At 36.9% G+C, this 15,341-nt stretch overlaps 1 protein-coding gene and 1 long non-coding RNA gene across 2 annotated transcripts in view; both read right to left on the bottom strand.

Annotated features, from left to right (window-relative positions):
• The window catches only part of NYAP2 (neuronal tyrosine-phosphorylated phosphoinositide-3-kinase adaptor 2), a 327,009-nt gene extending 326,258 nt beyond the window's left edge, over nt 1-751 (bottom strand). The window contains exon 1 of the mRNA XM_015432881.3: nt 203-751. The gene's annotated coding sequence lies outside the window, so the exon portion shown is untranslated. The remainder of the gene's footprint in view (nt 1-202) is intronic.
• Nucleotides 752-3,694: 2,943 nt separating this feature from the next.
• The window catches only part of LOC123567964 (uncharacterized), an 85,729-nt gene continuing 74,082 nt past the window's right edge, over nt 3,695-15,341 (bottom strand). Inside the window, exon 3 of the long non-coding RNA XR_010580227.2 lies at nt 3,695-4,038. This is a non-coding gene — a long non-coding RNA (uncharacterized lncRNA). The remainder of the gene's footprint in view (nt 4,039-15,341) is intronic.

Here is a 15,341-nt window from a genome sequence, read left to right as displayed (position 1 = left end):
AAGGTTTGGAGCAGCCCAGCTTGTGGCATAGTCCCTCCCCCGTGACAACCAGCTCTCTCTCTCTCATTCTCTCTCCCTCCACTCCCTCCCTCCCTCCCTGCCCCTGACTCCCTCCCTTCCTGCTTCTCTTTCTCCTCTCCAGCTGCCTTAGTCTGTTGAAGCTGCTGCTGATTAATCAGGGATTCTGAAACAAAGAACCTACCTTCTGAAATAAGCAGTAATCTTTCTTCTCTGTTTCTGCAATCCGTCTGCATTGAACGGCAAGGCTGCCAGCGTTCTAGCACCTTGGATAGTTCCTGCTCACTAGGCCCATTGGAAAAGGGAGAAGAAGCAACTGAAGAAATTGCAAGAAACCGGAAAGCGGCATCGTTCTAGTTTGGATTTCGGCTCCCTGGGGGCTCCCATCCTCATTAAAGGCCTCACATCTAGGCAACAGAACCTCTCTCTTTTATCTAACTGAGCTGAAGTCTGATTAGTAAATAATAAAAGGAAAAGAGGGTAAAGAAACACCCTTCATTTATATTCACTATAGCACTAATTCAGCCTTTATGGAGAGGAAAAATATAAATCCATTGAAAACAAATGTTCTTACTACAGAGAATGGTTAAGTTATAAGCATTTCATCCCTGGTGTGGCTAATGAAAATGAGCAACAACTTAAATGGAACATCTAGATCTCAGTTTGATACCTTTATTTGATATCAATTTTGCCTCCACCCTCCCTGCACAGCCGAGCCATGCACACAATTACTGCTGACGTACTTCAGGCTGCTGCTTGGGGAGAGAGGGGAGGAGCCTTTTAACCTCATCAAAACAGCTTCATGCCACCTGCTCCCATGGCATGAGAACAAAACTAGCCCACTTAGGAAGAACATGCACAGTACACACGTGTGTGGAACAAAGGTCTCACTCGGACTGCACATTTTTTTAACTAAAATAAGATGCAAAATAATTGTGACATGTATGTCATTAATTCCTATAGACTCGTTGTTAAAATTAAAGTCATTCTATTTCTGATATTTCCCAAGGACTCTCCTCATTCTGTTCTTAATACTCTACTGAATATATACATATATATCATGTTATATACCACAACTTATATATGGGAGTGTGTTTGTGTGTATTTGTATTTACTAAGTTCAAAGTTTTTATCATACTTGCTCCTCCTCAGTAAAAACTAAAATGTACATGTTATAATCTATTAACTTTGCACTATGATAAAAGGAACAATATATAATACATTTCCGATTGATATGGGCTAAAAAAAGCAATTCTGATGGGAGGGGATGTGCTTATTATTTGATAGTGACCAGTTGATTTTTTCCCCTCATGTTCTTTTTCAGTATCTCACTGTAAATGACCTTCAATTGCAGGTTGATTTTCCCAAGAGTTATTTTTAACATCTATATTCATAACCAATGTCTTAGAAAATAGTTTTCTAAATTTAGTTTTTAATGCATTGACAGACCACAAAAATAAACTTAAGTTCACCTGTCTAATTCTTAAATGTCACCTGGAACTACGCTATAATTTTCTTAAATTATATTTCTTTTACTTGTAACTACCTGAGGAAAAATAAAATCAACACACTACATTACTATAAAGCTTTTCGATTTCACATGTTCTGAAGTTCATTCCTGAAGCTCATCACTTATTTCTTGGTCTTTGTGTATCTAGCTTTTGGTTGGAACAGGATATCTGTTTAATTTTAAGAAGGATTCTGCAAGATTAGATAGATGAAAAGAAAAGAAGGAGGAGAAATACAAATGGGAAACAGAAGAGGTCACACCTCTCTCATACACTCTTCCCCCATCCCAATGCTCTCCTTCTCCCTCTCTCTCTCTCTCTCTCTCTCTGTCTTACGAAGGTTCTAAATACCTAGCACATTGCTGAAAACTGCCTCAAGCACCACTTATAAACTAGTAACAGCCACCACACTGTGATCAAGAGGTTTACTAATGTGCCGTAATTTTTGGTAGTGAAGTGTTCTCATAGATTTTGTCTTTCAGCACATGACCAAAGGTGGAAAAAATTCTTTACAAAAAAAAAAATTATTGACAGACATTTTAGAAAATGGAAATACTTTATCATGACCAATAATTTTGCCAGTCCAGAGGTCTATATTTTGAACTATAGAGAGTTTGGATAAGCTGTAGTGTAAAGTCCATTTCTATATATGAGAAAAATACTGCCAAGATAAGTACACTGACTTACTTCCAAGCTCACGTTTATTGCCTCATTAGGATTAAGACCCAAAGTCACTGGGCTGACTGCAGGTCACCTCATCTTTGGCCAGTATAGTGGTTCTCAGTCCCCTTGATTTCATGCACCAGAATAATCCAAACAAAGTGAGGAGAGGCAGACATACAGTTGCCAAGCGTAAAAAATGAAGAATTTGCCATTTCCTTACCACAAAAATTCGAAAACTAAAAGGCTTCTTTATATTAGAAGACTAGAGAAAGCATACTTATAACAATAGATGGTCTTTTAAGTTTCATATTTTCAACTTTAGGAAAATATATATTTTCCTTCATTTCCTTCCTTCCCTTCTTCCTTCCTTCCTTCTTTCCTTCCTTCCTTCCTCCCTCTCCTCCTTCCTTCCTCCCTCCCCTCTTTCCTTCCTTCTTTTGTTTCTTCTTTCCTTCCTTCCTTGCTTCCTTCCTTCCTTCCTCCCTTTCTTCTTTCCTTCCTCCCTTCCTTCCTCCCTCCCTCCCTTCCTTCCTCCCTCCCTCCCTTCCTCTCTTCCTTCTTTCCTTCCTCCCTTCCTTCCTCCCTCCCTCCCTTCCTTCCTTCCTCCCTCCCTTCCTTCCTCCCTTCCTCGCTTCTTCCCTCCCTCCCTTCCTCCCTTCCTCCCTCCCTTCCTTTCCTTCCTTCCTTCCTTTCTTCCTTCCTGATTTCCTGCCTCCCTGACTTTCTTTTCTTTTTCTTTCTTTTTCTCTTTATATTACAGAATAGGGCTTGAGAATAATCACATTATACCAATCCCATTTTCTCAATCCCACATTTTCCTCATTCTAGGTGTCAATGTCACTGATAGGGCAATATCTTCTCTGGAGACATACTAGTGTATAGGAGTTTATAAAAACCTTTGAGGATCATGCTGAGAAGGACCCCAGAACTACTTTAGGTCTCACCGAATGAAACAGCAAAGGATCTTTACTCTTGCAAGTCATCTTAGAGCCAAATGCAGAACTCACCTCTACTCATTTCAATAGCATCCGGAGAAAAGTGCATCGGAAAAACTTTAAGTTAAAAATCCTCATATCAGGAATAAAGGTATAGAGATATGTAAAAAGCTCAAATTATACTCATGCATTTGTTTATTTATTGTGTATCTTTATAAAATACATGGATGTTTCTGATGTCGATAAGAAACAAGTCATTGAGATAGATACCTGATGACTTGATATTCCTTTTAAAGTTCTTTAGTCAGGGTAGAGTTTAGCTCTTTTGGTTACACTGTATTAATGGTGTTTGATGTTTTAGGGGTTAAATAGATTCTTTCAGTGAACTTGGATAGACCAGAAGAGTCAGCGCCCTGAAAATGCTTCTTATTCTACACATCAGCCAGATAGTGGAAGGTGCTTGATGTATAAAAGTGATGTAAATGAGAAAAGTGGGAATTGAAATAGAACAATCTAGTTATCCAAATTTTAAAGGGTTTATTCAAATACATGAAGTGAAGATGTACTCTCTGAAGTCATATCAAAATTTATTACAAAGCCTTTCTAGTTTTTTTTTTTCCCATGATCTGTACTCTTTCTATTATTCTTTTCACATTTAGCTTAGGGAGGTGACCCCTCTGTTATAATGAAATTATTCCACTAGGGGAAAAGCTAATCTCCTTCCCATCCAATCAGGATTTCTAACCCTTCTGGTAACAGCATGAAATGAAAGTCTTGGTAGAATGAAAACCATATGCTCCTCGTGATTTTTGCCTGTAACAATGTAGACGTCGACAGAAGTCGCACATATGACTTAGGGGTCGTGGGGCAGCAGATGGCAATATGGGTGCTCCAAGATGCAGCATACTCAGTAGCTAAAAAAGAAAGAAAAAGTAAAAGATTTATGGTCTAATAATACACAAAAAACTGCATTTATAGTGCCAAGGGGGAAAACTGGCAATAAATGAAATATTCCCATGACAAGAGACTTAAGAATAGATCCCAACATCCCTCCATTGTTTTGTCCAACAGATATTTTCTAGTAAAGATTTCAGAAATACCGTCAATGTATTCATCGCCATACTAAAAATGATAAAAATATTGCTAAACAAGGATCCATATATTCTAGTGAATCAGACACCCCCACTCCAACCAACCATCTCTCTTCTTTGAATGAATAATATCTATACTTTTCAAAAGTCAAATATATCTTACCCCCATAGTTTGTCCTAATTTACCACATTCAAACTGGATGCTTGCTCTCTGTATTATGAAATACCCAGTATAATTAAAAATAGTCATGAATTTTTTATACTCTACCAAATATTCCTATTTCATTGTTCAAATGTTTTTGCCTAAGAGTCATTAAGAGTGGAGCCCTTCCTTTCTGTTCCCATGGCCCCAGCATATAGATTGTGTCTAGTCAGTGGTAGGGATTTTCTGAATGAATGCATGACTACATATCTCATCTGATGACATGTTCTGCACAAGTAGAAAATTCAAAGGTACCCATATAATGAACATGAGATTGTCTTTTTAAAAATAAAAGTATAAATGGAAATTTAAATATAGAAGTAACCAAACTAAATTCCAAGTAAGTGAGGAAGAAAAATATTTCCAAAGGGACTCCATAGTTTTTCTAACTAAAAATGCAAAATAACCAGTTTGAAACTTGCTAGAAATAATAAAATTGCTCCATAGGAAGACCAACTGAATATATAAACACAAGGATCATATTTAGAGAAAACAGTAAGATTCTTCTAAGATACTGTTTTAGTCAACTCAGGCTTTGAAAACAAGATACAATCGACTGAGTGGCTTAAATAACAGAATTTTATTTTTCACGGTTCTGGAGCTTGGGTAGGCCAAGATCAAGGTGCTGGTAGATTTGGTTCCTGGTCAGGGATTCTTTGCTGGCAAATTGTACCTTCTGGCTGTGTGTCCTCACATGGGAGGGAGAGAGAGAGAGAGAGTCTCTTCCTCTTCTTATAAGGACACTAATCCCATGACAGTGGCCTCACTCTTTTGACTGCTTCCTAACTGTATTCCCTCCCAAATGCCCCACCTCCAGATACCATCACACTGGGGCATAGAGCTCCAATGTATGGATTTTGAGGCAGACACAAAGATTCAATCCAAAACAGAGACATAAAAAAGATTCAGGAAAGTATAGAAATTCCTTGTTCTTGAATAGGAAGAAAAAATGTAATAAACAATTACTTCTTACTAAATTCACTGGAGTGAATGCAATTCCAATTTAAATAAAACTGTTTTGTAGGCCTGGAAAAGCTATTGGCAGAGATGTTCTTGACTAAATATTAAAACATCCTGCAAAGCTTTATTGATTTTATTGTGTATGGCACAAGACTTGATTGTGAATCTATAGAATAGGTTAGAAAGTGCAGGGAAAATATATACAACTGTAGGTATTTAGCATTAAATATGTCATTGCATATTAATAAATAATAAAATTGAAAAACAGAGAAATGTATACATACACAATGAATTTTCACAGTTCCTTACATGAAAATAAATCTAGACACTTGCAAAACAAAATGCGGTCTAAGAACCTACAGCATCAGCTCATTATATATGCAATTTGGGTCTCTCCCCAAATTGCCTGTCTCAGTCTGTTCAGGCTGCTATAATAAAATGTCACAGACTAGGTGGCTTAAATAACAGAAATTAATTTATCACAGTTCTACAGAGTAGAGGTCTGAGTTCAGAATGCCAACATGCTTGGGTTCTGGTGAAGGCTCTTTCTGGTGTCCTCACACGGAGTGGGGAAGAGATTGAGAGAGAGAGAGAGAGAGAGAGATAGCTCTCATAAAGTCACTAATCCCATTTTGAGGGCCCTACCCCATGACCTAATTACCTCCCCAAGGCCCCATCTCCAAATATCATCACATTGAAAATTTAGGGTTTCAACATATGAATTTGAGGGGACACAAGCACGTAGTCGATGACATTATTCGGGTCAGGATCTGCATTATAACATATGTCTAGGTGATTGGGGATATATATTAACATTTGAGAAAAACTGTTCAAAGAAATTTCTCTGATGATGAAAATGGTATATATCTGCACTGTCAAAAATAATAACCGTTAGCCTGATGCAGTAGCATGAACCTGTAGTCAGCCTGCTTGGGAAGCTTAGGCAAGACGATTGCTTGAGCCCAGGAATTCAAGGCCAGCTGGGCAGTGTAAGGAGGGCCAGCCCCTGAGAAAATAAAATATAATATAATAGCCACTAGCTACACGTGGCTATTGAGCACTTAAATTTTGGTTAGTATGACTGAGGAATCACATTCAAAATTTTATTTTAATTAATTTAAATTTAAAATCCACATGTAAATAATGGCTACCATATTGAACAATTTATCTCCAGACGTCTGAAATATTTGTATATGAAAACAGTAATTTACGAAAATAAATTTTAACATTATCTTAGAGTGGAGATGGCCCATCTCAAGATAACTAAAGATAAAGTTCGAAACAACTAAGTGATAACAAAGAAAACTGAATACATAAAAATGTAAAACTTTTTTTAAAAATTTATTTTTAACCTTTATGTTAGGTCCGTGGGTTCATGTGAAGGTTGGTTATATTGGTAAACTCATTTCATGGGGGATTGTTGTACAGATTATTTCGTCACCCAGGTATTAAGCCTAGTACCCAATAATTTCCTTGTGCTCATCTCCCTCCTCCCAAACTCCACCCTCAAGTAGACCTCACTATCTGTTATTCTCTTCTTTGTGTTCTTGAGTTCTCATCATTTAGCTACCACTTATAAGTGAGAACATGTGGCATTTGGCTTTCTGTTCCTCCATTGGTTCAACCATTGCGGAATGCGGTAGGGTGATTCCTCAAAGAGCTAAGAGCAGAATTACCATTCGACCCAGCAGTCTCATTCTGGGTATACTCCGAGGAATATAGATCATTCTACCATAAAGATACAGCATGTGAATGTTCATTGCATTACTATTCACAATAGCAAAGTCATGGAATCAACCTAAACACCCATCAATGACAGATTGGATAAAGAAATTGAGCTACATATACACCATGGAATACTATGCGACCATGAAAAAGAATGAAGTAATGTCTTTTGTGGGAACATGGATGGAGCTGGAGGCTATTATTCTTAAAAATGTAAAACATTTAAGTAGGAAAAGAGTATAAATAAAGTTAACAGTTGTGTATTTCTATATTTTATTATAAATAAACAAGAACTAAACACCATAGCACTAAACAAGGGCAAAGAAAAGGAAGGGGTCAATCATAAATAAGAAATCGAAATGGCAAATACATACAAAAAATATGTTTAACCTTATAGTAATAAAATGAAAATTAAATCAACAATGGGTCTTAGTTTTTCATAATAGCTCATGCTGGCATAAATGTGGAGAAATGAATAGTTGTGTAAATGCACACAACCAAAATGTGAGGAAATATGATAGTTTCAATTTTTTAATGTGCACAGTCTTTGAAATAATAATTTTACTTTCAGGACATGGTAAGTGTGCCAGACTATATGTTTGAGACTACTCATGGTTTGGAATAGCAAAAATGTTAAAGCTTCCTATATGTCTAAAAACAGGAGAGTGAAAGATATTATATAACAATTAAAATCATAATATAGGTCTATATTCATTTATGTGAATGTGGGTATTGTGAGGAGGGCAAGAGCATTAGCTCTGAGAAGGAACCACTGGGCTAGTGTACTGCTTACCCTGTAACCTAACTATGTGACAATGGGAAAGATATATAATTTCTCTCTGCCTCAATTTTTTTTTTCTGAAAACAGCAATAAGGATAGTATAAACTTACACATTTATATTGAAGTTTAAATTAGTTATATGTAAAAGCCTATGTAAAATAACTATATTTAGAATTTAATAACTATCAATAAATGCTAGCTGATCTTTTCTCTAATTTTTATTTTAAGTTCTGGGGTACATGTGCAGAATGTGCAGTTTTATTACACAGGTAAACATGTGGCATGGTGGTTTGCTGTACCTATCAACCCATCACCTAGGTATTAAGCCCAGCAAGCATTAGCTATTATTCCTAATGTTCGCCCTACCCCCACCCCATGACAGGCCCCAGTGTGTATTGTTCCCCTCCCTGTGTCCGTGTGTTCTCATTGTTCAGATCCTACTTATAAGTGAGAACACACAGTGCTTGGTTCTCTGTTCCTGTGTTAGTTTGCTGAGGATAATGGTTTCCAGCTCCATTCACGTCCCTGGAAAGGACAGGGTCTCATTCCTTTTTATGTCTGCATGGTATTCCCATCAATGATAGACTAGATAAAGAAAATGTACTATATAACACGATAACTGATATTTCAGTAGATGTTATAATAGTAATAAGAAAGTACATGGAAAGATAATCAGTAATAGGTCTGCCTTTGCCAAGTCACCCATTAGTTCATGAGTGGCCATTTAACTTCCTTTACTATTTCACTTGAAATACTGTTTCATCCTGTCTTTCATGACATTGGATTCTTCTGTTTTTCCTCTTATTTCAATGCCTTCTTCCTCCTGGTTTCTTTGCTGACTCCCTCCTCTGTTTAAGTTCTAAGTGTCGGAATGCTCCAGATCTCAGGCCTGGCTCTCTGTCCTTTCTCTATCCATATTTTCTTCCTGATCCTTCAGTCTAAAAATGAAAGCCACCAGTCCCTTTATTACATCGACTGGATACATTCCATTGCAAATACATACCACCATTTGGATGATCTTGTTTACACACACATTTGTAGGATATATTCTTAATACTGGTAATTTTATTAGTTTCTCCTTACTAAGATGTAAGTCCCATGAGAATAAGAACCTTGTAAGTGCTTGTTCATCTTTGCATCCCAGCATATGGATCAGTGTCTTGTATAAGAATTCTTGAATGAAAATTTATTGAATAACTGTATTACCTAGGAAAGAACATCTTTTAGAACATGTGCATACCTATAATGCTTTTGCATAAACATAATATTCACAATAACAACAGTAATAGCAAGCACATACACAATGTTTATTATGTGCCCTACTTATATTAACTAAATCGTTCAATCACCACACTAATTTTAAGAGATAGGCACTTTAATTCTTCTCATTTTAAAAATTAGAGTATTGAGGCAAACAGAGTTGAAGTGATGTCTAAGGCTATGCAACTATTACATGTAGAGGAAAATGCATATTATAGAAAAAAAATAGCATAATTTTGTTTATATCTGGCACTTGTCTATTTTTTATTTAAAAATAAATGTCTGTGTTGCTTAGGTCTCCCCAATAGGTGTATACTCTTTTTACAATACTTTTATATGGTAATTTTAAGGGAAATGTAAAATCCTATCTTCGCAAAACTACCCCCGAAAGAAGAGCCTTTGGAATCTGTGGGTTTCCACTTAATTTTAAAATAAGAAGGCAGGAGGATTTGTGGAATAGAAATGCCTCCAATGCATTACCAAGTTGGCAGTATCTGCAACAAAGAGATAAAAATTCAAAAGTAAGTATGAGTGTATTGGGCAGATAGGATTTGGGGCAAAGTAATAAAGAAAGCAGGGGATTGCAGGTGGAAACAGAACCTGCCTAATGAAAACATTTAAAACAGAGTTTAGGAGATGATGTCCTTCAGGTTTGGGGGCAGATTGGTTTTCAGTGACTGGCTTCCTTGATGCTGAGCCAAGTCTTGCCCACTTTTTCGGCTTCTGTCACATAAAATACTATAGCTTGTTTCACCTAAAGTGGGAACACTCTAGTTTTCCTTAAGCTCACACAGAGTTGATACGTATTTGAAAATACCCATCAGTAATTAGAGAACAGTGGAAGAAACAAATGACAGCTGCAGCCTACAGTATATTCTCCAAGTCTACTTCCTCAGTTCATTTAGTTAATTCAAGTATAGCAATTTGAGAGAATGTTAAGGCATATGAAGTGGTCACAAGAAATTGATTACTAAAGTAAAACATGAGGACCTAACATTCTCAAAACTTGACAATCAACAAAATAATAAATTCACAATTATATTCCTCCATGTCCTGATTTTTTTTTAACTCTAGGTTGACTATAAATTAAATTAAAGGTGCTCTCAGATAAAATTTCAGTTTAATTGTTCTGTAGTACTCTCTATATGGCTGGCCATTATTGTGAGGTCAAATTTAAATATAGAAACAGGATTTTGGAGATAATCTAGTCTAACCCCTTCATTAAACAGATCAGGAAAACGAAGCTCAGAAAGTCAGGCAGCTTGCCTAGGAACACAGCACTGTTTCTTTGGGTGTTCAGGACTCATTTCTTCTAGTGTGTAACACTTTATCTTCATTCATAGATCTTCTCCTTAGCTCTCTTTCCAGGAGGTTAAGAAGAATAAACTACTGGATTTCAAATAGAAATTAAGGAGTAAATTAAAGAGTAAACAATTTTGTACAGAGAAAGAGGCACTAAAATATCCACTGGGATATGAGACAGATTAGGCCAGCCTTGGTAAAATTGTGAAGTGGTTTTCTGGAGACCCCAGGAATCTCTAGCTCCATTCTACTCCCTCAGCCAAGTGCCTTACACCCTCTCCTTGACTCCTGAAAACTACAAACTACAAGCAACAAAACTAAGAACAGATTGTCTCTTGACAATCTGTTATTAGTTCCAGTTTTGCACTCATGACTTCCTCTATTTGAGAAGCTTTTCCCCCAGATACCTGTGTGTCTATCTTTGATGCTTTCTCCAACCTCTTTCATGAACACCACCCCCAGTCTCTCATATTACCCAGTTGGCTATAGAGCTAGATTAAGCCAGGTTTACATTATGGCTTTAGTCTTTGTTAGCTGTGTAATCTTGAACAATGATTTAATTTCTCTGTGGTTCAACAACTCATCATTAAAGTTGCAAGGGTACTTACCTTACAGAGTTGTGATAATTAAATGAGTTAATATTTGCAAGATGCAAAACATTAGCTCCTGTTGCCCTATTTACTACCTTTCTTTTCAATTTTTGAGACATGGTCTCGCTCTGGCACCCAGGCTGGAGTGCAGTGGCATGATCATGGCTCTCTACAACCTCTTCCTCCTGGGCTCAAACAATCTTCCCACCTCACTCTCCAGAGTAACTGGAACTACAGGCAGGTGCCACCACACCCAGCTAACTTTTGTATTTTTTTAGTAGAGATGGGGTTTCCCCATGTTGCTCAGATTGGTTTCAAACTCCTGCAATCAAGTAATCCACCTGCCTCAGCCTCCCAAAGTGCTGGGATTACAGACATGAACCACCGCGCCCGGCCTTTAGTACCTTTCATGTATTTGTATTATGTTATCTTAATATATTTACTCATTTATTAATTAATTGTTTATCTCTGCTGTTAAGATAAAATTCTAGGAGAGTAAGGAACTTGATTTTCTTTTCTTTTTCTTTTTTCTTTCAAGACAGGTTCTCGCTTTGTCAGCCAGGGTGGAGTGCAGTGGTATGATCACAATCACAGCTCACAGCATCCTCAACTTCCTGGGTGCAAGCGATTCTCCCACATGAGCCTCCCAAGCAGCTGGGACCATAGGTGTAGACCATTATGCTCAGTTAATTTTTAAAACACTTTTTGTAGAGATGGGGTCTTACTATATTGCCCAGGCTGCTCTTGAACTCCTAGGCTCAAGTAATCCTCTTATCTCAGCCTCCCAAATGATTTTCTTTTTCAGCTTATATCCCAAGTATTCAGAAAGTTTCTTTGCAAAGAGAAGGCCCTCAGTAACTATTTCTTAAGGAGCCAACAGTCATTTACATTTCAGTGGGCACTCAGGTATGTCCTCAGGCCCCAAAAGCCCCAGCTTCATTTTTTTTTTTTTTTTTTTTTTACTTTAGGTTCTGAACGTGCAGGTTTGTTACATAGGTGTACATGTGCCATGGTGGCTTGCTGCGCCTATCAGCCTGTCATCTAGGTTTTAAGCCCCGCATGCATTGAGGATTTGTCCTAATGCTCTCCCTCCCCTTTCCCCCAGCCCCCAACAGACCCCAGTGTGCGGTGTTCCCCTCCCTGTGTCCATGTGTTCTCATTGTTCAACTCCCACTTATGAGTGAGAACATGTGGTGGTTGGTTGTCTGTTCCTGTGTTAGCTTGCTGAGGATGACGGTTTTCAGCTTCATCCATGTCCCTGCAAAGGACATAAACTCGTCCTTTTTTATAGCTGCATAGTATTCCGTGTGTATATGTGCCACATTTTCTTTATCCTGTCTCTCACTGATGGACATTTGGGTTGGTTCCAAGTTTGCTACTGTAAATAGTGCTGCAACAGACATACATGTGCACGTGTCTTTATAGTAGAATGATGTATAATCTTTTGGGTATATACCTAGTAATGGGATTGCCCAGCCTCATTTTTCACCACTGAATGAAGCTCTGTTGTGTTTAAAGGTGTTTCAGGCCTCAGTAAGGAAGACTGTAGAAGGTGTTGCAGACTCATGTGTACAGGCACAACCAATTCTGTGTCTATGTGAGTGACCTCTGAGTGCTGAGCAGAGTTCTTTCCCCAAGTGGTTTTCCCACGTGAACCACAATAGTTTCTGGAATTCCATTCTCTTCTTCACTTAAGCTCAGTCTTTAACAGAGGTTCACTAAAATATTCAATGCAAGATATCTGTATTCATATACACGTGAATTCTAACTTCTAGGTTATCAACTAGTTTAATCATTTTGCTAGTAAATAGGACTCTGACAACAAAACCAAAGTTTGTGGTTATAATCACCTAATTAATCTGACCAGCACTATGTAAGTATCTAAACAACAGTACAGGCAAAATGATAGAAATGAAATGTGGAGGCAACATAGCTTATTAATTTTTTTGCTATGGAAACTTTATATTTTAAAAAATTTCTTCAACTTTTAGTTTTTCTCCATTCTATGTCTGAAATAAATGAATATGAGATAGAATGCCAAACAATCAAACAATATATAGAAAGCCATGTCTTGGGAAATGAAATAAACTAGCCTTAGAAAAGTCAAGGATGAAAGAAAATCAACTGCTTTCCAAGTTTAGGTCACATTTGACCTAAAGTCTAAGAGACCAGCAATAGATCTGAAGGAAGTACAGATAATCAGGCCAAGCATAAATATCACCAGAGGTAAGGAAATGTGAGGAACTGATTTTGGAAGTGAAAAAAACTTTTGAAGACATGGATACCCAACAGCTACCTGGTGCAGGAGCTACAATCAGTAGGCATTCAATAACTGCTGCTTATTGAATAATGTATAGCATAGAGGTAATAGGCTTTTTCCTTCTTTCTTCGTTTCTTTCTTTGTTTCTTTTTCTTTCTTTCATTCTTTTTCCCTCTTTCTTTCCTCCTTCTTCTTCATATTGTTGTTATTATTATACTTCCTATGGCCATACAAATTAAAAGCACAATTAAATTAATATTTATTTTGTGCTCCCACCAATTAAGTAAAAATAACTTAAAACAAATTTTTGTGACTGAATTCTACCTGGGAATCTAGTGAAGATGTTTTGAGATGAGGGGGAGAAAGAATGCAGAGATAGAAGAGGATAGACTCACTGCTTCATTTATTTTACAGTTTAGATTAGCGCTTGGAAAAGTCGAGAGATTTTTGTTAAATTTTCACTTATATACCTGCTGATGTTTAGAAGAACCATTTCAATAAACTTGTGTTTCTATTCCCTATTAATAAAATAGGGGCTATGAATTACTTTGTCTACACAAACAAAATAAAACCATATTAAAATTATGAGACTACAATTATAAGAATACCATATTATGTTAAATGACATAACATAAAGCAGATATATAAAATTAATTTTTCCAATGTCTTTATTTTATAAGAACATGGCAGTAATCCCAGCACTTTGGGAGGCCGAGACGGGTGGATCACGAGGTCAGGAGATCGAGACCATCCTGGCTAACACGGTGAAACCCCGTCTCTACTAAGAAATACAAAAAACTAGCCGGGCGCGGTGGCGGGCGCCTGTAGTCCCAGCTACTGGGGAGGCTGAGGCCGGAGAATGGCGTAAACCCGGGAGGCGGAGCTTGCAGTGAGCTGAGATCCGGCCACTGCACTCCAGCCTGGGCTACAGAGCAAGACTCCGTCTCAAAAAAAAAAAAAAAAAAAAAAAAAAAGAACATGGCACCACAAAAGTTGTTATTTGTGCAGTCCACCAATGATCAATCTGTGGTAAGATTCTAATTTTCTCACTCCTAGTTTGCTGCTCTTTCTCCCAGCGGGACGACCTGGAAGAACAGAGGCTGGAATAGATGTGACCAAACTTCTACTTCTTCATCTAGAAAACAATATTTTGTGCTCAGGTGTGTTCCCAGGTACATTCACCTAGAAAATCATGTAGTGAGCAGCTTACTGCAAAGTGTATGTAACTGCATGTATACAGAGAGTCTTCCCTCATATCCACAGGGGATTGGTTCAAGGACACGTGCAGATATCAAAATCTGTGGATGCTCAAGTCTCTTATGTAATAAAATGGTGTAATATGTTCAGTATTTTAAAATTTTTACACATATTCTTCCATGTACTTTAAATCATCTCTAGATTACTTATAATAGCTAATACATTGTAAATAATGTGTAAATAGTTGTTATACTGAATTTTGTATTATTTTTATTTTTATATTGTTTTTAGTTGTTTTTTGACTAATATTTTCAATCCATAGTTACTTGAATCCACAGACACATACAAATGGTCAACTATATTCTCAGAGTAAATGCACCACCATAATTTTAAAATCTACCCATTTGTATGTTAATGTAAAGCTATATTAAGATACAAGATTTGAAAAGAAGTGGCTTTTAGTAGATGCTCTAAATTTTATTTTATAATACAATCAGAGTAGGGCATTCAGCATGGATATACCATTAGCAAACAGGTAGTAAAAATCCAAATAAAAAATAAATTTTAAAAAGTTAGTGCAAGTCTAATGTAATTACAACTGATTTATAGTACAATATTTATTTTGAATGGAGACTCTTATCTCATTTAAAATATTCCAAGCATTGTGTATATGGATTAAAGTTTTTTATCCATTAAAAGAAAACATACAAATTGCAGGATGCTCTAATAAAGCAAAACCAAACCCCAAATGATAAATGCACACAGCCTATTTTAATCTGAGGCCCTCTGTGAAAGGTTATGCGTTTACTTTTACAAAAAGAAATAAATGTACAATCATCTGAAATCATC

Source organism: Macaca fascicularis, chromosome 12, assembly GCF_037993035.2.
Source record: "Macaca fascicularis isolate 582-1 chromosome 12, T2T-MFA8v1.1".
Classification (NCBI taxonomy): domain Eukaryota; kingdom Metazoa; phylum Chordata; class Mammalia; order Primates; family Cercopithecidae; genus Macaca; species Macaca fascicularis.
This window is presented reverse-complemented; position numbering and strand designations above follow the sequence as displayed.